The 25,396-nt window shown below is 47.1% G+C and overlaps 1 pseudogene across 1 annotated transcript in view; it reads left to right on the plus strand.

The window, feature by feature from the left end:
- LOC146869429 (E3 ubiquitin-protein ligase TRIM39-like) overlaps window positions 1–25,396 on the plus strand; it is a 175,209-nt pseudogene that overhangs the window by 58,068 nt on the left and 91,745 nt on the right. Inside the window, exon 3 of the transcript XR_014959685.1 lies at window positions 24,153–24,383. The product of XR_014959685.1 is annotated as an E3 ubiquitin-protein ligase TRIM39-like (transcript). The remainder of the gene's footprint in view (window positions 1–24,152; window positions 24,384–25,396) is intronic.

Raw genomic sequence — 25,396 nt, forward strand, 5'->3', positions numbered from 1 at the left:
TGGGTCTCAGTACCACTGTACTTGCTGAACCAATGGTAACTATGCCCCTAGTATGGACAGAGAAGGCTGCTTCACCAATTGCAAACTGAGGACTAGTTAAACTAGTTTTCTCTGCTAGTCACATGACAAGCACTGGAATGTAATTAAAGAAATGATCAAGAAGCCAGTCTCCTACCAAGGTCTCTGCAAAAGGGCATTAAATTGAGTTAACATGGGTATGCACTGCCATCCTATTCCAGGCGTCCATCCATAGGTGCTTGCATTTCATGTCTGCCTCAACACCATATAAACAGACATAACCAAATGCCAAGTACATTCGAACACTCGATGTTTTAAAAGATTTGTGCAGGCAGATCCACTCATTAGATCACAAGTATCAGCTTCATACTCTGTTTTCATGATTGTTGATAAGTAATTGTAATCATTTTAATGAATCCTTAACATTACGTCTAACACCTCGTACCCTGCTCTCCTCTTCCCCCCAATACGACCGTGCCTCCCAAGTTACACCTCCAAAAGTCACCGTGCCTCCCCTCAGCCACAAGTAAACACCGCCCCTGCACTCCTGACTCACTCTTCCCTCCGACCCGCGCCGTCTCAGAGATGAATCGTGAGAGAGAGCCTCTCTCTCACGATTCATCATGCCCTCCCTTCCCATGACCACCAGAATACCTCCAGCTCGCCACCTCACATGGCTTACCTCCACCCAGACCCAAAGCACACACCATCTACAATAACATCCTCACCCCACCTTCCCCACGCCCCCGGCTCCTCACCCCCACGGGCTGGGATACATTCCTACGCCTGATCTGCCCTCCTCCCCAGGGCTCCCCACACCCTCGTCCAATGGCTCACCTTCCCTCGGGTTCACTCTGCAGTAGCACACGCTGACCTCCTCACTCCCCCTCCCCATGCCCTGACCCTCGGGCTGCTCACCTCGTAGCTGGCACCAAAGGTTGCACACTGGCATGCTATCCTCTGCAAGGCGGCCTTTCTTGCCCAGGGTCTCTAGGCGCGCCGGTGCATGGCCTCGGCCGGTCTCGGTGCTGCTCGCTGCACGCCGGGCACGGGTGCTGCCACCCCTCCTGCCGCCAGTGATGCGAGGTGCTTCTGTAACCCCTTCGCTGCAGGACTCGCGGGCACTGCTCATGCGCGCGCATGCGAGCCTCCGGAGGTGCCAGATCTGGACTATTAAAACAAGCTCGATTCTCCTGGAAAAAAGTTCTAAACAAGCACAAGACCTACCAGAAGAGCCCGAAACAAGGCCGACCCCACACAAAGACTAGACTGGGTTAGAAAGGAAAAGAGTAGAACAACCATTCAGCGTGCATCACATTGGATTTAGCACGCCTCAGTCGTTTATGCGCCAAATCCCTGCCAGGGGCCGCCAGGAATATGTATTGTATCCGATTCCTCGTGGTGGCCCCTGGGGTTTGGTGGCCCTGTGCAGGTGCACAGCTTGCACATGCCTAAGGCCGCCCCTGGGGGCCCCCTGGAGCTTGCCCCCCCCCCCGCACTGCAGGGGCTGCGGAGGCTGTGTTACGCCACTGCCTTGTGCCGATGCCAGTGATGCTTGTCTTGACTGTGTAAAATGTTGAGCACCCCGCGATAGTCGAGGTGTACATAAGATTGTCATCACGTACAGGAAAGACATGCATAATTTGCAAAAGCAGTGATGAGCCCTGGAACCTGCAGCACCCTTGACTACTCTCAGCAAATGAAACCCAAGTTTGAATTTCTTTTTTCTGGATAGTCTTGCTTCTAAGACCCCCCTGTTATGTCATCACACATAATATAGTGGTGTACATGAGACCTCTGAGGGCCTTTTTAAAGTTTTGTATTTTGCATTACCACATATGAAAGAATGTTTGTTACTGCACATAAAAGTGCAGAGTTGTGGAGGTTTGAAAAGTATTCTGATTCACAAGGTTAGGGACCCTGAAATTGCCCTGGAAGGACAAAGAGGTCGTCACAAAAGGGACACATCCTCCCTGTTAAGTATATCCACAATGAAAACAAGTATCCCTTCTGGAACCGGAGTGGTTTCTTCTAGGAAAAAAAGGAAGGGGGGGTTAGTTTTCTCTCGAGTAGACACAACACCAAGAGTTCCTACGTCAACCTAAAACCAACCCACTATTGTGGGTGGGAAGGGAAAAAGACCCTTCTCTTACTATAGCCCTCACTCACTCTAATAGTGACATGCTTCATCTGGCTCACCCCAGCTGCTAAAGGTCGGGGTGGGCTCAACCATGTTTCAGGGAGTTCTTGTGAGAAAAAGCTGTATGGGGGCGTAACGTTAAAGATAACATTCCTCCCCCACTCCTAAAGTATCCTTTATTAGTGGAGTGGGAGGGGAGGCTAAAAACACTGTAGTAGGGCTAGAGGATGTAATGGTTCTATGACCCTAAGCTAGATCCCAACATGTTTCAGCCCTTTCTAGTGGCCTAACAACGGTCCTGGGCTTTCGTCAGGGTGGGATGCGATGAAGTCACTTCCCCCAAAGACGTAAGTGCACACTGGGCATGCTTTTTTCATGTGTCACATTAAAGAATATTCTTAGAACAAGTCTGATACTTGCCGCTGTTTTTTTAGAAGGAATTACCTCTAGGAAAAAGACCAAAACAAACACAAAATCCAAATTGCAGTGGATGTGCTGTAAAACCAAATGGAGGCATTCTGCTGCCGTGAAACTTCAGTGTTGTCTCCCTGGAGAGAGAACGTGTAGGTGCCAGAAATGGACATTGATATGTTCAGGTGGCGCATGAGGTTTTATACCAGTGGTACTCAAATATGCTTGTTCTAAACACCATAAGTACTACGGGATGAACATACATGCATTAATTTATTCACACTTGTCATTCGTAATTAGTGCTGCTACTTAGTGTCACACTTGTACACATCATCCTAGTTGTGTAGTCCGTCATAGGCGGTAAAAAGGCACTCACTCCACAACAGGGTGTCTGTTCTCAACGGGGGCATGAGGGGGAGGCCTTGTAGTCACACACTGTAGGTAGGGGAAAACATAATGTCAGGATATTGTAAGAAAAAAGGTCTTTTTTGACCATCAATGAGCATGAGGCTTCTTGTATGCCAGGCATCTCAATGTAAGAAAATCAGTCACTTACTTCGCCAAAGGTCGATCCCTGCTTCAGACCTACTTTGTGCTCTGCTCCCCTGCTTGTCCAGTTTGCGAGTGCGGCTGCATAGATTAAATACCCTTATTCCGCATGTGCATGAAGCCCCGGACGCTGCTGGTTCAGCCTCGCCTCGTCTTACTTACTGTGCCAGTATTGGATGCAGAGTGGGGGCTTGGCTCATGTGTCGAAGGGAACATGACTTTTCTCATGCTTCTGTGAAGTTTCTAGACTTCTGTCAAACTGACAGACCTGTAAGAAGGCACGTAGTTGTGGTGCTGGACCGCTCGCGCCACTGAGTAAGCCGCGTGTCTCCAAGCAGGTCGCGTGCTGGTTCTTGTGTCAGCCTAAGAATCGGGCGGTGCTCCTGAAGTCAGTCAAACGTGCCTGCGGAGACTCCATGTGAACCAGTGATCTCGCCGAAATGGGCAGATAGGTTAAGGGGGGGGGTGGGGAAACCATTGTTGCATAAAAAGGTGAAACGACCAAAGGTATTTTTTGTCGCCTTATAGACAACAATCCTGGACTGCAGGATAAGGTTCTTGGAATATATTTGGCATTGTTCGTATGGACTCGAGGAAATGGTATATAGATGCAAATGAGGCTTAATACAAACGTTCCCATGTGCGCATCGCGTCATAGTAAAGGGAACCTATGTCTAGTTTGCACATACACAATATACACCCCAGAGGCGGGCTCCCGGACAGTCTGGTTCTGCGCTGTGGTTACTCCGTGGGGTGTCATGAAGGAGTGAGGGTTTGTTGTAAAAAATAGTACTGTGAATATTGTGAAAGATGAGTAATACTAATAATGGTACTGCACTCGCGATCTGAAGTCGCTGGTCCGAGTGGATTTTTGGCTATAGCAACATGTTGAGCTCTATTCATTATCCATTGAGATTATTCAGCTAATTCCAGGGAATGTCATCATTTAGACCTTTGCTGTGTGTCTGTAATCGGTACACCCATCTTTGTTCTTTCAAAAGGAGTGTCCTGTGGCCCCCACTTTGTTGTGTTGCTTTTTCTAGTATTGTCCACTGCATATCAGTGTCTGTATGGTGGGTCTCTAGAAAATGAGCCGTGAGTCTGGTCGTGGCTCTCTTGCAACGAATTGCACTCCTGTGCTCACTCATGCGGATCTATATGTTCCTGGTAGTCATGGCCACGTATTTCAAGCCACATGGGCAGGTGGTTATGGGCACAACATTCATACTGTTACAATTTGTGTATGTTCTCTGTTCACATGGGGTCTTGAGTCCCAGATCGATGGTTCTGGTGTGTGACGTCAGAGGGCATACAGAACAATTTCCGCATGGGAAATGGCCCATGACTGGTGGTAAATTCCAGAGGGTGTCCCGTCTGTTAGTAGTTCTGCTGGTGATGTTGCTGTGCACCAGCCTGTTTAGGATACTCCTATCTTTATTTTTTCCCTAAATGAAAACCTTGCTTTTTCAAGGGCCAATTGGTTTGATGTCAATATGCGCCAATGTTTGTTGATGGTTCGCTTGATTAGGTTGGAGCCTGAGTTATAGGTTGTAACGCATATTAGGTTGTTGTGTTCCAGTTTGTTGGTCTTTTCAATGAGGCTTTCTCTGGGGATGTTGTGCACTCTTTTTCTTGCATTGTTTACTATTTGAATGGGGTAACTGCGATCCTGGAGTTTCTTGGTCAGTTTTTCTGCCTCCTTCTTAGAATCCTCAGTTTTAGAGCAGTTACTTCTAATGTGCATGAATTGTCCTACTGGTAAGTTTTCTCTTAGTGTTCTGGGGTGTGCACTTTCAAAATGTAGAAGAATGTTGTGATCTGTGGGTTTGGTGTAGAGTGAGGTACAGAGTTTTCCTTCTTCAGCAATGATATTGACATCCAAGGAGGACACCTGTGTGTTGTCATGGTGAATATCAGTAAGGCGTTTCTTTCATTTATCCATTCGTTGAAAGAGTCTGTGGTGGTATTATCTGCCAGATTACCAGGATGTCGTCCATGTATCTAATCCAAAGACCTATCTAGTTGCTGTATGGGTTATTGGCCCAGATGTTTTGATCCTCAAACCAACCCATGTACAAGCAGGCCACGCTGGTGGCAAAGGTGCTGCCCATCGATGTTCCGTGGCGTTGCAGGTAGATCTTGTCTTTGAAGGTGAAGAAATTCTTGGTTAGGGCTAGTTTGGCCAATTCCTTGATCCAGTGTATTGGGGTGTTCCATATCCACTCTTGGGTTTGTAGAAGGTCTTGGATTACCATTAAGCTCTCTTCTTGAGTGATACTGGTGTAAAGTGCTTCTACGTCCAGGCGCATTAATGTTTCTTTGTTTCGATTAAAATCCACATCTTTGAGTATGGTGTGCGGTATTCTTGACGTAGAATTTGGGCTTGTAATCCACAATTTGTGACAGGGGTTCCAGGACTGAACTGATACTGGAGACAATTGGTCTGCCCGGTGGTGGGGTACGTCCTTTATGTATTTTCAGGATCGTGTAGAATCGCGGGGTTCTGTGTTCCTTGGTGGTCAGGAACTCCCTCTCTTCGTTGTTGTTCCAGCCCTTCTTACTTGCTTCTTCTAGTAGCAGCTTAAACTTGTTTTGAGGTCTTCTTGTTGGGTCGATGTGGAAAATGGTGTGGTTTCTCTCTTCTTGTAACAGCAACAGGCATGCTATAGTCTTCATTGCTCTGGATTACGATGGTGCCACTCTGATCTGCTGGTTTCATCACAATGTTTTCTCTTGTACTTAGTGAGTTGAGGGCAGCTGTCTCCCATTTGGAAAGGTTGTAGAAATTGTTGGGTTTGGGTCTGTACATTTCAATGTCTTTTATGACTGCCTCCTCAAACGCCAGGATCTCTGGAGGGATAGTAGAAAGGGGAAGGGTGAAGTTCTATTTTCTCTTGAGGTCTGTATGTCCCTCTTTTCTTTCTGCTGGGGGGTAGTTCATGAAGAAAGCCTTGATCCGGATTTATCTGAAATTCCAAGTTCACACCTGGTCCTGAACTTTTCCATTTTAGTTGTAGGAATGAAGCCTAGCTCTTTGTTGAGAACCGTAAGTTCGTCTTCTGAGAAGGATTCATTGGACAGTTTGACCACCACATTCATTGTTTGCTTGGGCCTGGTTGTGCATGTTCCCTGGTTTGGCTCCTGGTGTTGGCCCCCTCGATCGTTCCACTGGACCTGCCGCCCTCCTCTCTGACTTCTTCCTCGTCGTCCGCCAAACCCTAAAAAATGTTGGTTGGGTTGGTAAAAGGGTATCGGTTGTGGCATCGGTGTTATGTTATGTTATAGTGTGTTTATATAGCGCACGGCTACTCCAGAGGAGTGTCCCGGCGCTTTCCACAGGCAGCTCAGTGTAACACAGCAAAACAAACAAACAGCATAGCACAAGGCAACAGGGGAGAGAGAAAAACCTAAAGGTTGAAAAGCCAGGTCTTCAAGCTCTTTCTGAACTGCAGCAAATTAGCAGAGCTGCGTAGAGCCAGCGGAAGCGAATTCCAAAGCTGGGGTGCCTTAAAGCTAAAAGAGCACCCCCCAGTGCGCACCTTCCTAACCCGCGGCACCACGGCCAGAAAGAGAGAATCTGACCGCAGTGAACGGGCTGGACGGTAAAAAGACAACCTCCGTTGCAAATATCTTGCACCAGTGCCAAAGAGTGCTTTGTGCATCAGCGTCAAAGATTTAAACATAATCTGCTTCCGAATAGGGAGCCAGTGGAGCGTCTGCAGCAGCCCAGATACTCGCGCTCGCCTATGAAGGCCAAAAATGGCACGAGCAGCAGAGTTCTGGGCCACCTGCAGGCGCTGTACCAAATAATCCGGGAGACCAAGGAAAAGGGCATTCGCATAATCCAGCCTGGATCCAATCAAAGCTTGCACAGTAATCCGCCTGTGCTCCACAGAAAGTAATGGTAAAAACTTGCGGAGCATCTTTAGAATGCCAAAACAGGAGCCAGCCAAACCAAGAACATGTGCTCTCAGCAAAAGTTTATTGTCCAGCTTAACTCCCAAGTTTTTGGCAACCAGCGATGACTGTGCAGGAGGACACATATCCGGCGGCCACCAATCCTGCCACTCTGGGTCGGTGGCACAGCCGAAGAATAGGACCTCCGACTTACTGGAATTGGCCTTCAGGCTATTCTGTTGGAACCAGTCGAAGACCATCCCCAGGCACCCCCGAATGCTCTCTCCATCAAATGCCTGATCTTTCCCGCATGTGAAGAGGAGTTGCGTGTCATCTGCGTAGGACACGATCTGGGCCCCATGAGCCTCCACCAAGGCCGCCAGGGGAGACATGAAGATGTTAAACAATGTCGGGCTCAACACAGAACCCTGTGGAACTCCGACTCCCAATGGCGGCATCTCGGCGGCGCTCTGGGAAACCCAAATCGTCTGGCGGCGGCCCTCAAGAAAAGATGTAAACCATTTGAGCACCGTCCCCCTGATGCCGATGGCATGGAGCCTGGCGAGGAGCGCCACGTGGGGGACGGTGTCAAAGGCCGCCGACAGGTCCAGCATGACCAGCATGGCCTTACCTCCAATATCCAGAGTCTCGCGAATAACCTCCGAGACCTCCAACAGAGCCGTTTCCGTACTCAAATTAGGGCGGAACCCAGATTGGGATGGGTGCAGAAGATTATTGGTTTCGAGAAAACCCGACAAGATGCCATGCACATGTTTTTCTGTGATCTTCGCCAGAGCAGGAAGAAGAGAAATAGGCCTGTAATTGGCCAGGACCTCAGTATCCAAACCGGGCTTTTTCAGGAGGGGATCACCATCGCCCTTTTCCAGGTGCGTGGGACACTCCCTTCCCTCAGAGGCGTTAATAAGAGGATTAACCAGTGGATTCACCACCGCTGCCATCCTAGCCAAAAATTTGGCAGGGCAGGGGTCTAACGGCGAGCCTGATTTCAGGCCGGCCAGCAGCAGCAGGGACGCATCACTGGAAACAGATGGAAAAACCGATAGTGCAGCGGCAAATATGGGCGGTGGAACGCAACCGGCCCTAGGGCCGCAACACCCCTCCTTCGGCCTGTCCAAGAAAGAAGCCTGAATCGCCTTAATCTTGTCAGTAAAGAAACTGGCCAGATCACGCGCCCACAGGTCAGGTGAGACTGATAGGGGTAGGTTGGAACTGGGGGTCGTGAACTCCTTCACAACCGTGAAGATCTCCTTACAGGGGTTCCCCGACTCCTCAATCCTCCTAGCGAGATAACCCTTCTTAGCACACAGGATATCCCGATGATACGCCTTCATAGCCAGCCTATAGGTGGATTTGGCCTTCTCATCATACTGACGGCGCCAGGCCCGTTCGGCAACCTTACATTGGCTGCGCGCCAATCGCAACCCCTCCGTAAACCACGGCGCAGATCGCCGGATTGCCGTGGACCGGGGGGCCGTTCCAGGGGCAAGATCGTTTAGCCTTTCAGTCAGCCAAAGCTGCAGAGCCTCAGTGTCCTGTTCCAGAGCGCCCAAAAAGGGGCAAGGATGATTCACAAGCGCCTGCTCCAATATATCGGGCGTTACTCTATGCAGCGCTCTCGCAGCTGTTCTGGGCAGTATGGGGGCACTACTGTTCGTTCGTCCGTTCTCCAACACGGAGAACCTGATCAACCTGTGATCCGTCCAGAGCACAGGCAGAGTCTCAATATCCGCAATCGGGACCGACGAAAACACTTGGTCCAGGGTATGCCCTTTCTCATGTGTAGGACCAACCACAAAAGGTACAAGGCCCATCGAGGATGTAATATCCAGCAGTTTAATTGAGTCCGCATCCCCCGCCACATCGAGGTGGCAATTGAAGTCGCCTGCCACCACACAATGCTGTGTGGACAGCACCAGATCAGAAATAGCAATCTGCAGGTCCTCCAAAAAGGAGCCCATAGGACCAGGAGGCCTATAAACCAATAACCCCTTCACGGCTTGGGATGAAGACAATCTGAGCGTGAAAGCAAGGGACTCAGAACCCCCGATAGAAATCTGGGGGAGCACAGAACAAGACACGCTCTTCTTCACCACCACAGCAACCCCACCACCCCGACCCTTCACTTTGTCCTGCCGAAAGATATTATACGCCGGTGGGATGGCAGAGAAGATGTCCGGATTAGATGCCTCGCCTAGCCAGGTTTCAGTCAGTAGCAGACATAATGGATTTTCCCTGACAAGAAGATAATAAATGTACAGGGCATGGCTACCTACTGACCTCGTGTTGAGCAGCAGGCAGAGATGTGTAACACGAGCCGCGGCTGCTCGGCAACCGGTGACCGAAGTCCACATAGGGGACCAGCCACAGCCCGGGCAACGCCTTTTGCCCTTAACACGGCCCGGAAACACAGAGCGACAGGAGCAAGAAAATGTCTGTAGGGCGCGCAGCGTCGCCGAGGAGTAGCAAATCATCTTCGGCTGAGGCTGGCCGGGCCAGAGTCTACCCTCGCTTCCGAGACGCTGACGGGCGCAGACGGGCAGGACTCTGGCGCAACTCAGGCGCAGCGAAGGCGCCCACCGCTGCGCGTGCAGGTGGCTGGCTTATATGCACCGACCGAGCATAGGCTGCAGGTCTCCTCCCCCAATATGGCGCCCGGCAAAGTCCCACCACTACCCCAATCCAAGATGGCGAGCAAACACTCCCCGACGCTACCCCAGAAGGACAGGACCCGCCAAACAGCAGTGCTCAAACAATTTAAGGTGCAGGTAAGTGGACAACGGTGCAATTAAAAGCAAGGAAAAACAAAATAAAAGTTAAACGCAAATATTAAAGAGGAGATTTAAAATAGTACTACAAACAGCGCTGCACTGAGCTGTGCGCTAATATCATGCCGGTCAAAGCTGAAATACCTTATCTGGCTGACCCGTGCAACTGCCCGCCTTATATGCACCGACCGAGCATAGGCTGCAGGTCTCCTCCCCCAATATGGCGCCCGGCAAAGTCCCACCACTACCCCAATCCAAGATGGCGAGCAAACACTCCCCGACGCTACCCCAGAAGGACAGGACCCGCCAAACAGCGGTGCTCAAACAATTTAAGGTGCAGGTAAGTGGACAACGGCGCAATTAAAAGCAAGGAAAAACGAAATAAAAGTTAAACGCAAATATTAAAGAGGAGATTTAAAATAGTACTACAAACAGCGCTGCGCTGAGCTGTGCGCTAATATCATGCCGGTCAAAGCTGAAATACCTTATCGGTGGTCCCTGGTAAGGGGGTGGGACATACCCGCCTGGCCAGTACATCATCTGTGTTGGTGTTAAAAGGTGGGATAGATGAAACTTCCTCTTTGTTGTCTTCTGCGTCTTCTTCTTTACCTATTGGATTAAGAGTTGTCGCATGACCAGCCATCTGTGTCTGAGGTGGTTGATCCATTTTCGCTTCTTCCTGATGTTTACACATCGGATTAATCTTTTTTTATTGTAGTCTCCTCTCGTGTTGAAAAACGCATTTGTGGGAGAGTTTCTTTAGGTCCTTTGTAGTTTGGTGATTTTAGATAGTAGATAGTCTATGTGTTCAGAAATTTCTTTGTTAACTTCATCAAGTTTCTTTCTTGAACATCGAGATCTTAATCTGAGTGCTAAGGGCATCCTCACTGGTTTTCATTTTTTATCAGCATGGCTCTGAAATCCATTTTGTAGTGTTAATGATTAGTATTAGTCAATCGCGGGTACACCGCCACGCAATTAGTGACCACTCTTTACTGAACTGGGGATCTTGGATAAAAATGTGGGGTACATTGGTCACCATGAGTCCTGTGGGAGCTGCATTGCCGCGCCGGTATTATGTCATGATTACCCCGTGCAGTAAGGTCTTCATCTGTTCTCTCTTTAGTTCCTTCATTTCGTCCCAGTTTTGGACTTGTGCCAGACTCTGGGTGATGCTTGTGTCTGGGAGTAGAGAAGGGGCTGCTAAGATGAGGGAAGCCATCTCATCTGGGTACGCAAGGCCCATTTGTTCCACCATGCTGGTGGATTTAAGGACTAGCAGTGATGTGTGACAAAAGGCAGCTTTGTTAGGCCACTAGAAAGGGCTGAAACATGTTGGTTTCTAGCATAGGGTCATGGGACCATTTCAGGCATGTTTGCTTTCGGATGGCGTTGTATTCTGGTAATTTATTTGAAATGGTGGCTTTCAGTGCTGTACGCGGACCTCTCTTCAATCTGACGGGGGCTTCCAGTGGAGCAGCAATATATAATTCCACTTCTAAAACACCTCTTTATTAGTAAGCTCGGGGACAGCACAGCTGAATTTGTTTCTGATAAGTTGTTGGAGCATTTATACAAATTAATGTAATTTGTAGTAATAAATCAATGCCAAATGGCAGAAAGGTCATTCAATTGTCAAAACCGTATATGCACCAGACCATATATATATTTAATATTTAATCCTTTCCTGACACCTGAGTCCACTGAAGCCTTGATATGGCAAAGCAGCAAATAATTACATGTATTCATGCCCACTGCTTCATTTTCCTTTCCTCTTCTGTACTATCCTGCCCTCTCTCTGTTTTACCTCTGTTACCTCTTCTTCACTCATTCCATCTTTTTTACCTTTTATTTAGTTGTATTCCCTCCTTTTGCTTTCCTGTTCCTTTCTTCGCTTCTCCATAATTCCCTCTTGTGTCGTTTTATATGCCAGCCCAACTTTTCCTCTCCTTCCCATATTTTCCCTCTCCGGTCTCCTCATACACTCCACTGATCTTGCACTCTCATATTCCCTTGGTCTCTAAATGTGCAACTACGCCTATTCTTGCAGATTTCTACCACACCTTTCCATGCTTTCCTACCAGTTCTGCTGTACGATTATTAGAGAACGTTTCAAATCCTCCCACGTAAACTACACGCCTCGCCCTGTAAAGCGTGCCCTTTGAACTGGGGGTGCCCACGAGCCCGGTGTGAAATCAGAGTGCTTCACTGCCTCGGAAGGAGTATGACGTGCTGTGTGATATAAGCGGATAGTTCAGTGTCTTTTTAAAAAAAAAAATCCATAATGCGTGTTTCTGCTGCTAGCGACTGGGACACTTCTCTTTATCTAACTATCTTTCTTTACCGGTTCTTGTTTTTGAGTAATAGTTGTTCTTAACTATGACTGCTGCCCTGAAAGCGCTGTGGATGCTGTAGAGCGCATGTGTGACTGTCATTCGCTGTTGTTTGCTTACTTGTGCTCCCAGCTGCCGTTGTCCCAGGAGGGGCTGTGTCCACTTTGTTTTGGTCAGAGCTGCTGCTGTCGGGTGAAGGGCCTCTGCACTGGACTGCGTTTTCCAGGAGTCCGTGCGCTACACCAGCTGGCTTCCCACCCGCCCACCTGCCTATTGGTTGACGCCTCAATAACAATCTGACTCTATCCGCTGAGCGGAACGCGCGCGGGACGTGCCGGACGAAGCCCGGACAAAGGGCGGGCCGTCTGAGGCCGTCCGAGGTCTTGTGAGGACAGGACGGGCCACCCCCCCTTATATTTTCTACAAGGACCCGTCACCGATTATGGCACGGACATAAAGGTACTGTTGACCCTCGAGTGTTATTTGTTTAGTCTACATAGCATCGTAACATTGCAAAATATCGGTGGACAATCTTAACTGTCGAAACATCAATTCCTACTCACGGATTGGGACATTCAGTATAGAGTAATAGTGTGGTATTGTCATAAATTGTTTTTGAGATATGTCTAAACTAAAGGTCTCCTCTGTGCCTAATACCATGGACAATTATCTGGTGCAGGTTGTAAGTAAAATCAATAATGATAGGAGGGCCTCACTAGGGTTGAGCTGCTCTTCCATTCCCTCTACGACGAGATCCCTATCAGAACCTTCGCTAGATTCCTCATTACAGGTTAATAGCAGTGTCGTTGCTGACGTGGAGGTTTTAGTTAGTGACACCTCTGAACAAAGTGTGTCTTTTGTCACCAACCTGCAAACTAATCTCGAAACAGATGTAGCTTCAGATGTTGAAGTAGTGAAATCCCCGTCTCCAGTCCCCCCTCCTATGACCAGAGCAGTTAGAGCATGTAGAAAAGCTCAGTGCAAAAGTAGTGGGTCTCGTCCAGGTAGGAAAAAGTTAACCACCGTATCTAAAAGCCTGGATAAGAATGAGACAAATGGGACACACGATAACAAAGAGAATGAGGATGAGCTAACCATAAAAATAGCTAGCATGATCGATTCTAAGATTAAGTGTATTATCAAACCATTGGTGGCTAAAATTGAACTGCTTACGGCAGAGGTATCAAGACTGTGCGCTCTTATAAATAAGACTGTGGAGGAGGTGGATAGCTCTTCAACCCCGGTGCTAAGTAGATCTGCACCAAATGTGGTGCTCCCTAGTTGTGGGGTAGGGGCTGAAGAAAAAGTGATAGTGAATCCTCCCCCTATTCAATCTATAGTAGATAGGGACGTACAGAATGTAGCCATTGAAGGTCCCCCATTAAGACCTATTAAACTAGACCAAGCGAGAGACCCATTCCAATGTATTGTTGAGACTTCCCCATTTGTATTGGTTCTTGCTAACGTACCCACTCTGTTACCTGGTAAAGCGGAATCTACATCCTCTTTGATTAGTAAATCGCTGCACTGGTTGTCAAATATGAAGATGTCTCCTTGGGGTAAACAACAATTAGCAGGGGAAATTATTATGGCAAGAAGAGTAGCATGGTTAGGGAACAATCCGAAAAAATTTGCGGGAGACTGCATAGTCCTTAATTTTTCAAACCTAGGCGTTCTCCCCAATGTCCTGACGAACATATTTCCCCCACAACGAAGGTGTACCGCTATAATTCCACTAACGCTAGAATATTTCTATCGTAAGGGAGGCAGCGAAGCGAATCCAATGAGATCAAGACTAAGGCGGATTTCCGTCTCTAATAATTGGGGCAGGAGTGACTTAAACAGTAACTGGAGTATTAGCTTGGAAAACAGGTTCGGGGTCTTGTCTGATCTGAACGAATGTGATTTACTTGATAGGGATGATAGATTAGAGAATAAGAACAAAGACAAGTTTGATAGCCCGTGTGCTCCCATGGTGCAGAGATTATTTTTATCAAACGTCGATCCTATCCCCCGACCTGAAATGAGGGGAGCATCTAACCTTATAGAGAGACAGTTCGAGACAACTGACCCAGGCATACCGATATGCTCCAGCCCTCCAGAATGTGATAGTCCAGGATCTAAGGTACTACTAATAGAGCCACCTGGTAGCTCATGTATTAATGCTGAGCATGAGAATGGGACGGAGGGGGGAGGCCCAAAGCTTATTAACAATACAAGACCCTTCCTGTTTTTTAGCAGCCGAGGCAGGGTTGCTTCTTCTTTCTTGGAACCTTCTTGAATTGGTAATAAGCTAGGGTCTCCTGAATGGTGTAGCTTTGTTGACCAGTTTGACATTATCCTATTTCTGGAATCCTGGTCATTGGTCCCGGTATACCGCTTGGGGTTCCTTAACTTTCAAATACCCGCCATTAAAAAAACCAAAGGTCGACCATCAGGGGGTTTGATAATTTTGATCCGTCAATCATTAAGCTGCAAAATCAAGCAACAGAGCTCTCCATCCAATGACATTTTGTCAGTGAATATCACATGGTCACCGGCCATGGAATGGCAATCTTCAACATTTATGCTAGAGGGATGGCCGGGGGACATTTATCTGAGGTAATCACTGTTCTTGATCATCAGCTTGCAGCACTCCCAACTCAGCTGTCTATTATTGTGGGAGGCGATGCTAATACGAAATTTGAGCCACTTGGACCTGAGGACCAATTTCTTGCTGCTGAGGAGGACAGTAAATGGGGCGTCCCTCAGTTGGATCTTCCCGCAGTCAGAAGATGGTCAGCAGTAGCTATCCAACTTAAAGCTCTATGTCTAGAGAGAGGGCTTAGAGCAGCCAACGGGCGTACGTCGTCTGATCGCCTGGGAGTAAGAACATTTGACAATGGCAGGTCTTCTAGCCGCATAGATTATTTCCTGGTGGATATTAGAGAATGGCATAGGCTGATTGATATGATTATAATATCCAGGGTGGAAAGTGATCATAACCCTCTTTGCATGGAATTCAAAGCTCCTAATGAGTTTAGAGAACCTAAACTAGGGGGGGAGAAAACTACTCTGGACATTGTAGCATCGAATAACATGCGCCATGTTAAATGGGGCAGATTTATTGAGAACCTAGAGAAACTGGAAGATCTTAAAAAAAGTGGTGATTGATGAAGTGGCTAATTTAAACATTCAATCTGCCAATCAAAATTTTCCCCAAGTCATGCTTGAGGCTCATATTCTTTTCTTTATTAAACTTCAAGGGTTCTTTATGAAGACCATAAAGATAGAAAAGACAGAAACGGCCAATAAAATAAGAACATTTGAGGCGGGATGGTACAATAAAGCTTGTAAAGTAGCGCGCCAGAACCTTGGTGCTGAAATTAGATCTAGAAACATTGAAGGTGTGAGAAAAGCTAGAAAGATATACAGGCACACACAGAAAGTGGCCAAGAAACAGTGGGATGAGGAACAGTGGCGTGATCTGCAACTTGCTTGTGTAGCTAAAGATCAAAAGCAATTTTGGGCTATAGTCAAGTGGGATAGAGGAGGGACTGCCCAATCGCCCCAAAATAATGTTGCTAAACATCAGTGGGTTGATTTTTTTAGACCGCAATATGCTTCCAACCCAACTGAAGGAGTGTTCACTTCCCCCCCACCATTTTTTATCAAAAACAGATATTCTCGATCAAAGACGTTAATTTAGCACTAGATTGCGTGACTGGGGGTAGAGCCCCAGGAATGGATGGGATCCCAGCCGATCTAAGTGATAGATCATCTTGGTGTCAGTATTTTGAATGGTTAGCTAATTCTGTGGCTATGGGTGCACCTATTCCCACCTCATGGAAAGGTGCGGAAATAATTCCGGTTTTTAAAAAGGGTGACCAATCACTTCCTAGCAACTATAGACCTATCAGTCTTATAGACTCAGCCCAAAAACTTATAGGTCGATTAGTGCAAAATAAACTGCAATCATGGGTAGAAGAAAATGATAATTTATCCGGTCTTTATAGACCTGAAATCAGCCTTTGATTTAGTTCCCCGTTGTAAACTTTGGAGGGTTCTTGCTGAAGCAGGGATGGCGTCGGAACTGTTAACGTTACTTGTCCGCCTGCATGAGAACAACTACGCAAGAATCAGGTGGGGGGCTCAGGGTGAGGTGACCGGCCCATTTCCTGTCGAGCGTGGTGTCCGACAGGGGTGTGTCTTGGCACCTACGCTGTTTTCTCTATACTTTAACGGCATTGTAGATCACCTTAGCTGCTCCCCTACGGATGCCCAGGTACTAGCAGGGGCTCGCGTGCCAGTCCTCATGTTTGCGGACGATACGCTGATAGTTTCGTGGACACCGAGTGGGCTCCAGAAGGCATTAAACGCGTTTGGAGTTTTTTGTCAAAAGCGTGGACTTGAGATAAACACCTCCAAAACCAAGTTCATGTCCCTGAATCAGCGGAAAACATTCAGAGGTGTAATTAATTTTAATGGTACCCCATTGGAACAGGTTGAGGCATTTACGTACGTAGGAATATCTCTCCAGCGCAACATGAGCTGGAAAAGTCATATTGATATGGCTACTTTAAAATTTCACCAGCTGGCGGGTGCAATTGTCTCTAAACATAAATCTTCCTTAACTAAGCCCATTACTCCTGCTGTAGAAATCTATAATATGAAAGTCATAAGTGCTTCTTTGTACGGCTCGGAACTGTGGGGTTTCGCTAACTTGAAACAACTAGGACTGGCAGAAAACAAGTTTTTACGTTGCTTAGCTGGGGTTCCACAAAGTACTCCAACCGTTCCGCTCGCATATGACCTGGGCAGGAAAAAAATAGAGGATCTAGTACGGTTACGTCCCCTTCTTTATTGGCGACGGATTATGACAACTCCCGAACTAGCCCATTATGCCATTGCCCTGAAGGATATCATCAGGGCTGATCGCTTTCATTCTATTCTATGGCTTAAGGAAATCAGGGGCTCGTTAACAAAACTGGAATTAGATTACCTATGGGATGATCCAAATGGCTCAAGTATTCCATCTAAGTCAACCCTTAAAAAAATGTACTGGGATATGACCTTGATGCATGTGCCTAGACCTGGCCAAAACGCTAAGTTAACGGGTCGTTTTCTTGATATCAAATCAATACCATTTTGTGAGGCTTACTGGGACATTATAGAAAGGGTCCCTGATAGAAAACTGTACTTTCAGTTCAGAATTGGGACCCTTCCTGTAAAAGCATTCACCCATAAATGGTCTTCTACTCAGGACAACAAGTGTCACCGTTGTAAAGATCTGACCGAGGACATTGGCCATCTGCTGTTTGCTTGTCCCCTGTACACTAACCCACGCCGTAGGTGGCTAAAACCAGTGTGTATACATTTGGGGACACGCAGGTACAAGGAGGCCTTAAGAATACTCGAATCAGATTGCACACCCTGTATGGCAATTGCTGTCGCAAAATTTTTAGGGTGGGCTTGGATCATACGCTCCCGCACCTTAAAGCCTTCAGAAGTTGGCCAATGAACTTTTGACATCAAAGGATGTATGATTAACTTTTAAAATTAAGTTTTCTTTCTGAATTGTTTTTATCTATTGTTGTTGAAATCCTTTTTTTAATCCCTGTAATCGACAGCATCATGATTTCATGAGTTCTTTAAAAATGTATATAATGAATTTTATCTTGTAGTATTTATAGTATATGTTAGGATGTTTACTTGCTTTTATGACATGCTGTCGAATAAAGCTTTGAAATCGTCATTCGCTGATAACGTGGCATCACATTGGCGGGGGATGGGGGGGGGGCAGCTTTTTTTATCGTCCGTCGGATTTCACAGGAAATTCGAGCTCGAAAGAATCCTTTTGGGAATGAGGCAGCAAAAGCAGAAATTGTATCTCTTTATCTAATAAAGTTTGTATTTAGCCTCAAGCCGAGACTTGGTTTTACGGTGCATTAAGACGTATTGTGAATAGAGGTTGGCGAGCCGCTGAAAGCTCGAGTCTGGTGGCTGGCTCTGGCTCAGCTTGAGGACCAATTGAAACCTCGGGCCCAATACGAGCCGAGCTTTCACAGGAAGTGAAGTGGCTTAGCGGCTACACCCACCAACCATGCAAAATGGGAAACCCAGGTTCGAATCGCTACCTCGGCTCAGCATACGTGGAATCTTGGCACATCTATCTCTTCCAGAAAAAAAGTGTAAATTAGTGTGCATGTCTTGTGAAGCGCTCTTATGACCTTGTGCAAAGTGTGCGCAATGTAAAAGTGCCAAAAATACAACCTGGATTCTGCCTGTCACCCACGCTCCTCCTCCAAGAAGTAAGGACCATGCATTAACGTTTGTTGTCTGAAAGATATTCTTCTTGTGGCTCAGTTGCAGAGCTTGAAACTGAAAAATCTGGGATCCATCCCAGTTTCCCTGCTTGACCAAACTGTGTCCTTCTATGCAAGTCGCTCTTTCTCACAGCCTCTTTTGTGTGTTCATTCACATATGAGAGCACCTTCTGATACCGGTGTTCAGGCGCATTGTGCAAACACTTCTCGTGTGTTTGACTTAATAGTCTATCATGTTGCACTATCTATAATAAGACAATCAATCAATCTTTTATAAAGGGTACACATTTGCCTCTTAGTTCACGGTGCATGTTTAAAAACGTACTTTTAATAAATACTCCGCAACGCAGAGATATAATCTGATGTACTATAGTAAAATGCTTCCGTGTGTTAAAGATCTACCTCTTTTTAAAGATCCCATATCACATTCTAAAATGTTAGTTGCATGACTTGCATGCTAAATATTTTCAAGGCTCGAGTTGTGCACCAGCTCTTGGAGTCAGTCGACCCTTGACTCGTCTTCGGCTGGGCTCTCCCTGTAAATTAGTTGAATTGACCACATCTATTCTTGAAGGCCAAATTGCTGCACCCCTTTTTTTTTTTTTTTTTTTTTTTTTTTTTTTTTTTTTTTAGGGTAATCCTCACACGAGACGCCTTGACCTGGCCTGGAGGCTTTGGAATCATACAGTCTTGTGCCAGGATTTTCTTCAACTCTTTTGTCCACTTTTTAGGTCGAGCCTGGGCAGCTCATGCGCTGCTCTGTTAGGCATGCTGTATTCAGGTAGGGACCTGAGGCTCCGCCCACTCTCTGACAATATTTTTCATTGGCTTGTGTCATTGTCCACTGTAAACTGTGGCTGTTTATTGGTCAATAGGCTTGGTAGTCCCTCCTTCGTACCGCAATCTCTCATTTTGTAACCTCCCATGGCGATATCCCCTGTCACATGGGAAGCTTTAATTACAGCCTCTGAGCAATATTTGCTCAAATAGCTTGGACACACTCTCTCCTAATGCTTTTTAAAAAATGTTACAGCACGGACGCCAAACGCATGTACAATGCAATAGGTCTCGCATTTGCAAGAGTTTGAGCTATTGGCGTTGTAAATGACAATGCCTTTTATTTATTTATCTGTTTTATTGTTTTATAAACAACACCTAGATAAAAGGCATTGCCATTTACAATGCCAATAGCTCATAAATGCGAGACCTATTGCATTGCAAATGCTGGCTATAGCTATTTGTTGGGTACAGGGAGATTAAGGGGTTTAACCAGAATTGCAGGATGTTGAGCGTCCCTGCCAAGGCTCAAAGCCACTTCTCCAGCTCTGAGGTCGACCACCTTAGACGTAGGGCCACACCCTCTCCCATCTAATCTCACATCTAATGTTAACCTCTCACCTTTGCAAAGAAGTATACACATGAGAGGGCTTTCGAAGAGTCACACCATTTTATACCATCCTATAAACGAAAGTGGAAATATCAAGGCATGTCCTCATATGATGTGACATCGATACATCCAAGCAGTTACATCCATGCAACCAAGCAGATGCAACTTATTACTTGGCTGCTCTGGATGCAGTCCTGCTGTTGTGTGATTGGCTGCCAGTTTCTTCCTGACCTGAAAGACCGGTTCCTGTATCTCAACCAGATGCCAGTTTGATCTTCCACAGTCTCCATACTTTTGGTCTCAAACTTTTCTTGCATGTATTTATTGCTTTTTCCTCGAGTTTGTTCTGAGCGCAAATATTATCCTGAAAAGCCCTGCTTCGGGATTTTCTTTTTGAAAATAAAACCAAAAACAGTTTGATGCAGGGCATTGTGATGTTGATGGAGCCCCGCACCAAGCTGAAAACCGCACTGACAGGAACCGCTGTGAGGCGTTCCCTGCCAATGATTTCAAAATTACTGTCAGCTTGGCAGTCATTTCTAAAGTGCGACTGAATAATTTACTCCTGTCTCCCTGACGGAGAAACAGACTGCAGCCGTTATATAAATTAGTCCCCAAGTCTTTTCTACGAATCTTACAATAATTGTTGCTGTTCAGATATCCTCCTCCGTACTATTACATGTTTCTTATTTCACTTTGATACTTTGGGTGGAATAAAGAATAAAGTTCCATTACCCCTTTGAACTGGATATTCCAGAACATTACGCTTTGGTTGTCTCAAGAGTAACAATGAGGGGGAGGGAGCTGGAAGCGCAGCGGACGAGCGCAGCGGGCGCGCCGTCAGCGTGCCGAAGGCGTGCCTAAGGCAAGCCCGTCTGCGCCAGGACGAGCCTAGGGCCAGGGACTCTGGACCTCTCTACTCAAGTAAGGCTGTCATACTCCAGAGACTCCCTGCTCCAACTGAACCAGTCCCTACAGCCTTCCTGTACTAATATCCTTAAAGGTGAGAGCTTGTGTGCCCACTGCCCTCATTGCCCATTCAAACTTACTCCTGCTTTGAAGAACCAAGCACCCCTGACAATCACTAAAATGGCTTTGTTAAATTGCAGATCTCTGCCCAAACATGCGCAGGAAATCCATATGCTACTAGATGAGGAGCAATTTAAGATTCTGTTTCTCACTGAAACATGGCTCACCCCAGACTCAGACTACGATATTGTACAGGCGCTACCTGAGGGCTACCTCCTGCAACACTTGGACCGAGCAAAGGGAAGGGGAGGAGGGATTGCTATTATCCACAAGGAACAATTTCCATGTAGATTTCACGATAGTCCCCTATTGGATTGTGAAAATGTACACTTTAGCATTCAACTGTCCCCTTGTAACTCCCTCTCAGGAGTCCTCATCTACCGCCCACCAGGGCCTCTGGGCCAATTCTGTAGCTCCCTCCTGGAATTTTCGACGGCCATGTCTAGCACTTTATCCAACATGATAATTTTAGGGGATCTTAATATCCATATCGACAACAGCGATGACAATACCGCATCAGAACTACTTACAGACCTGGCTGCTCTTCATCTCCATCTTCAGAGCGACCAACCTACGCATACGCTTGGACATTTACTCGACCCCATCATATGCAATATTGACGATCTTAAAACTAATGCCCCGATTCCCCCTGCCATGGTCGGATCACCTGCTCATCCCCTTTAGGTGGGAGATCCCTAATATCTCTCCTCCCAACAATCCCCCCGGCAAACCGACGCGTCCTTGGGCCAAACTAGACATCGATAAATGGAAGCAGGTTTTGGAACTCCTTAAACCAAACCATGAAATAGACCCTGTTACAGCAGATATGGAGTTTTCCTCTTGGATTGAAAACTCTCTCAACACGATCCTTCCTAAAAAACCATATTTGACCTCCTGTAAAAAAACTTCCTCCCTATGGTTCACCCAGGAGACTCGCCATCTGAAGAAGCTCTGCAAAAGGGCCGAAAGAGTGTGGCGGAAAGACTTCGACCCTAATAGCAAGAAGGACTATAGATTGTCCATTCTTAACTCTAAAAAAGCCCTGAAAATTGCCCAAACCGCTTTTTTCCAAGAGAAAATCAGTGCGGCATCTTGCTCATCTAGGGAGACTTTCCAAATCGTAAAACCACTTCTAAAAACACCAGAACCCACAGGCTCGATTGATCCTTCGGACAACCACTGTGATAAGTTGGCTACGTTCTTTGATCAAAAGATACAAAATATTCTACAGCAACTTCCGCCCCTCTTCCCTATGGACCCCTCATCGCTGTCCGTAATGCAGGTCAACAACCTCAACACGGGACTTGACATACTCGTACCCATAAGCCCGGACATTCTGTCCCCCATCCTCCATTCACTTAAAAGTGGCTCACCGTCAGACCCCGCCCCAGTAAAAATTTTAAAGCAGGTAGCACCTTCCATTCTCGCACTAATGGTAAACGTGATCAATGCCTCTCTGACAAACGGATTGGTACCCCCTAGCTGGAAGAAGGCGAAGGTTAGGGCCCTACTTAAAAAACCTAATTTAGATCCCCTCAACCTATCCAACTTCAGGCCGATCTCTCTTCTCCCGTGTATCAGCAAGATAACAGAAAAATTCATCAATTCCCAGCTGTCTAACTACCTCGAAATTAACGAACTACTCAAATCTTCACAGACAGGCTTTCGCCCGGGCCAGGGTACTGAAACTGCGATGGTGACGGTGGTCGAGGAGGCCAGGAAGATCATGGATGCAGGAGGATCAGTGGCAGTGATCCTCCTGGACCTGAGCGCGGCCTTCGACACGGTCAACCACCAGATCCTGGCCCAGCGACTTAAAGATCTTGGGATCACAGGCACTGCCCTATCTTGGCTGAAATCGTTCCTTCAGGACCGTTCATTCCAGGTGATAGAGGGCAATTACACATCTAAAGAGACCCCTATACGTTGCGGAGTGCCACAGGGCTCTTCTTTGAGCCCCACGCTCTTCAACGTATATATGTCCCCCCTGGAAAAGATAGTCACCCCATATGGGATCAAACTCCTGACGTACGCAGATGAAACGCAGCTGGTTGTCACTCTTACTCAGCAGGAAAATCCGACCATCGACCTCTACTCCTGCCTGAGAGACATAGTCAGCTGGATGGACAGATCTCACTTAAGCTTAATGGCGACAAGACGGAGATTCTGGTGATGGGGAATCAGGCCCACTTTCATCCAGACTCTCTCTGGCCCCCATGCATGGGCAAGCCCCCAACTCCTAAAACCGAGATTAAAAGCCTCGGTCTATGGCTAGACCAAAATCTCACCATGCATACCCAAGCTAGAAAAACGGCTGGAGTCTGCTTTGGTCTCCTGCGCTCCACCCGGAAAATCCTACCACTGCTCCCTTTCCAATCAAGGAAACTTCTGATCCAGGGCCTCATTTTGTCAAGGCTGGATTACGGAAACGCACTGTACCTGGGCGCACCGCGGAAAGTTACAACTAAATTACAGGTAGTGCAGAATGCGGCCGCTAGGATTCTGACCAACACTAAGAGTCGCTGTTCGGCCAAACCAGCCATCAGAGAGCTGCACTGGCTACCCGTCGTGGAAAAAGTGCAGTTTAAGGCACTCTGTCTAACGCACAAAATTCTCAATGGAAAAGCACCCCCTATCCTCAAAGACCTGGTGACTCCCTACACCACCTTCAGACCCCTCCGATCCTCTAATGCCCACCTCACTCTGCCGCCCAAGATCAAGAGAGCACGTTCAGGAAGTCGACGTTTTTCATACAACGCTTCCAAACTGTGGAACTCCCTCCCCTCTGACCTCCGCGCACAACCCAACCTTCTGACATTCCGCAAATCTCTGAAGACCTGGCTGTTCCCGTGAGCTTCCCCTCTTGATTCCACCTGTACTTGTTCAGCGCTGGGACGCTCACGGGCAGCCATGCGCTTTAGAAATCCGGTAACATTTAACATTTAACAAAGAGGCAACTTGTATGTAAAATGACAAATGTGCTCCCCCCACCCCCCAAGGCGTCTAGTCAAGACTTCGGCAGCATCCACCTCAGCTAAGTGTTAATCTTTTTTTAACCTTTCTGTATGGCACGAGACAGTAAGAGATAATGCTCAGTCTTTGTAAAGTCACTACACCTGTGATATGTGGTAGATCAGACGCACTGTACATGGTGTTGGCTCCAGGGAAACGGTTCTGTTTGTAATAATAGGTGAATGGTTAACATGGAAACCAGTATCAGTGAAACGTTCAGGGAATGTGATACATTTCACTGTAATATAATACAGATATGATGTGCTTTGGTTGTTGTTCATTAAGGAAAGCTTCAAGAACCAGATTGAGAAGATCATGAATACATTTGAGCTTCTGAAGCAGTTTCTGGAGAAGGAGAAGCAGCAACTTCTAAGCAAACTGGAAGAGGAACACAAGGAAAAGATGAGGAAGTTTCAAGAGAAACTGAGTGAACTGGAGAAGCAGCAATCCACCCACCAGAACCTGATCAAAGACATAGAGGGGAACTGTCAGCAGCAGGATGTGGAGCTACTGAAGGTGAGAATTAAAAATCTGTAGGACTAGAAGAGTAGTGATCCTCTGAGGGAGTAAGTGTCAGCAGCAGGATGATGGAGCACTGCAGGTGAGAGTTTAACATCCAAGGAAGTAGAAGAGTTGAGGTCCTAGGAGGGATAAGTGTCTGTAGCTGGATGTGGAGCTACTGAAGGTGAGAATTAAAAATCTAAAGACATAGAAGAGTAGAGTTCCTCTGAAGGGTAAGTGCTAGAGGCAGGATGTGGAGCTGCTGAAGGTGGGAATTAAAAATTTAAAGACATAGAGTAGAGTTCCTCTGAAGGGAAAGTGCCAGCGGCAGGATGTGGAGCTGCTGAAGATGGGAGTTACACATCTTTAGAACTAGACGAGTAGTGTTCCTCTAAAGGAACAGCCCACCTGCGGAGGTTGGTAATGCCAGTTTTTGGATACCTCGGCAATGGGCCACTGAAGGCAGGGTCTCCTCAAAGTGTTTTATGCCACTTGCAGGCAATGGCCAACATATTGACAATGTTGGGTTTTTCCATCAAAATGCCGAAGTCACAACGGCTCACTTACATCAGAGGCATTCTAAAGATGGTGTTCTGTCGAGCTTTCTCTGTGCCTCAACGAGTACAGGACGTTTGGGCTATGATCCCGATGTAACAACCCTTGACCTAGGTCACAGTGAGAGCGTCTGAGGCTTCTCGATCGCTTGATCTCCAGCATCCTGCTCATGCACCACGACAGGTGGTACATGCGGGTTTCACAGTGGGACCTGAAGTCTCAGTGGGCTCCACACCAAAGGAACCTCTTAGATTCCATCCAGGTGTCAGAGGTGTCTGCAAAAATCTGCAGTGGTGGCTGTTCTACCACAGTTGAACTGGCAGCAGGACCCCTCACCCAAACTTATCCAGAGCTAACGGTCATTACTGATATATTGTTGCGGGGTTTGGGAGGCCATCTGGGAGAGGCAGAGATCTGAGGACTCTGGTCACTGGCAGATACTTACCTCCACGTCAACTTGTTGGAGTTGCGAG

The sequence above is a fragment of the Triturus cristatus genome, chromosome 1_1 (genome assembly GCF_964204655.1).
Source record: "Triturus cristatus chromosome 1_1, aTriCri1.1, whole genome shotgun sequence".
In the NCBI taxonomy this organism is placed as follows: Eukaryota; Metazoa; Chordata; class Amphibia; order Caudata; family Salamandridae; genus Triturus; species Triturus cristatus.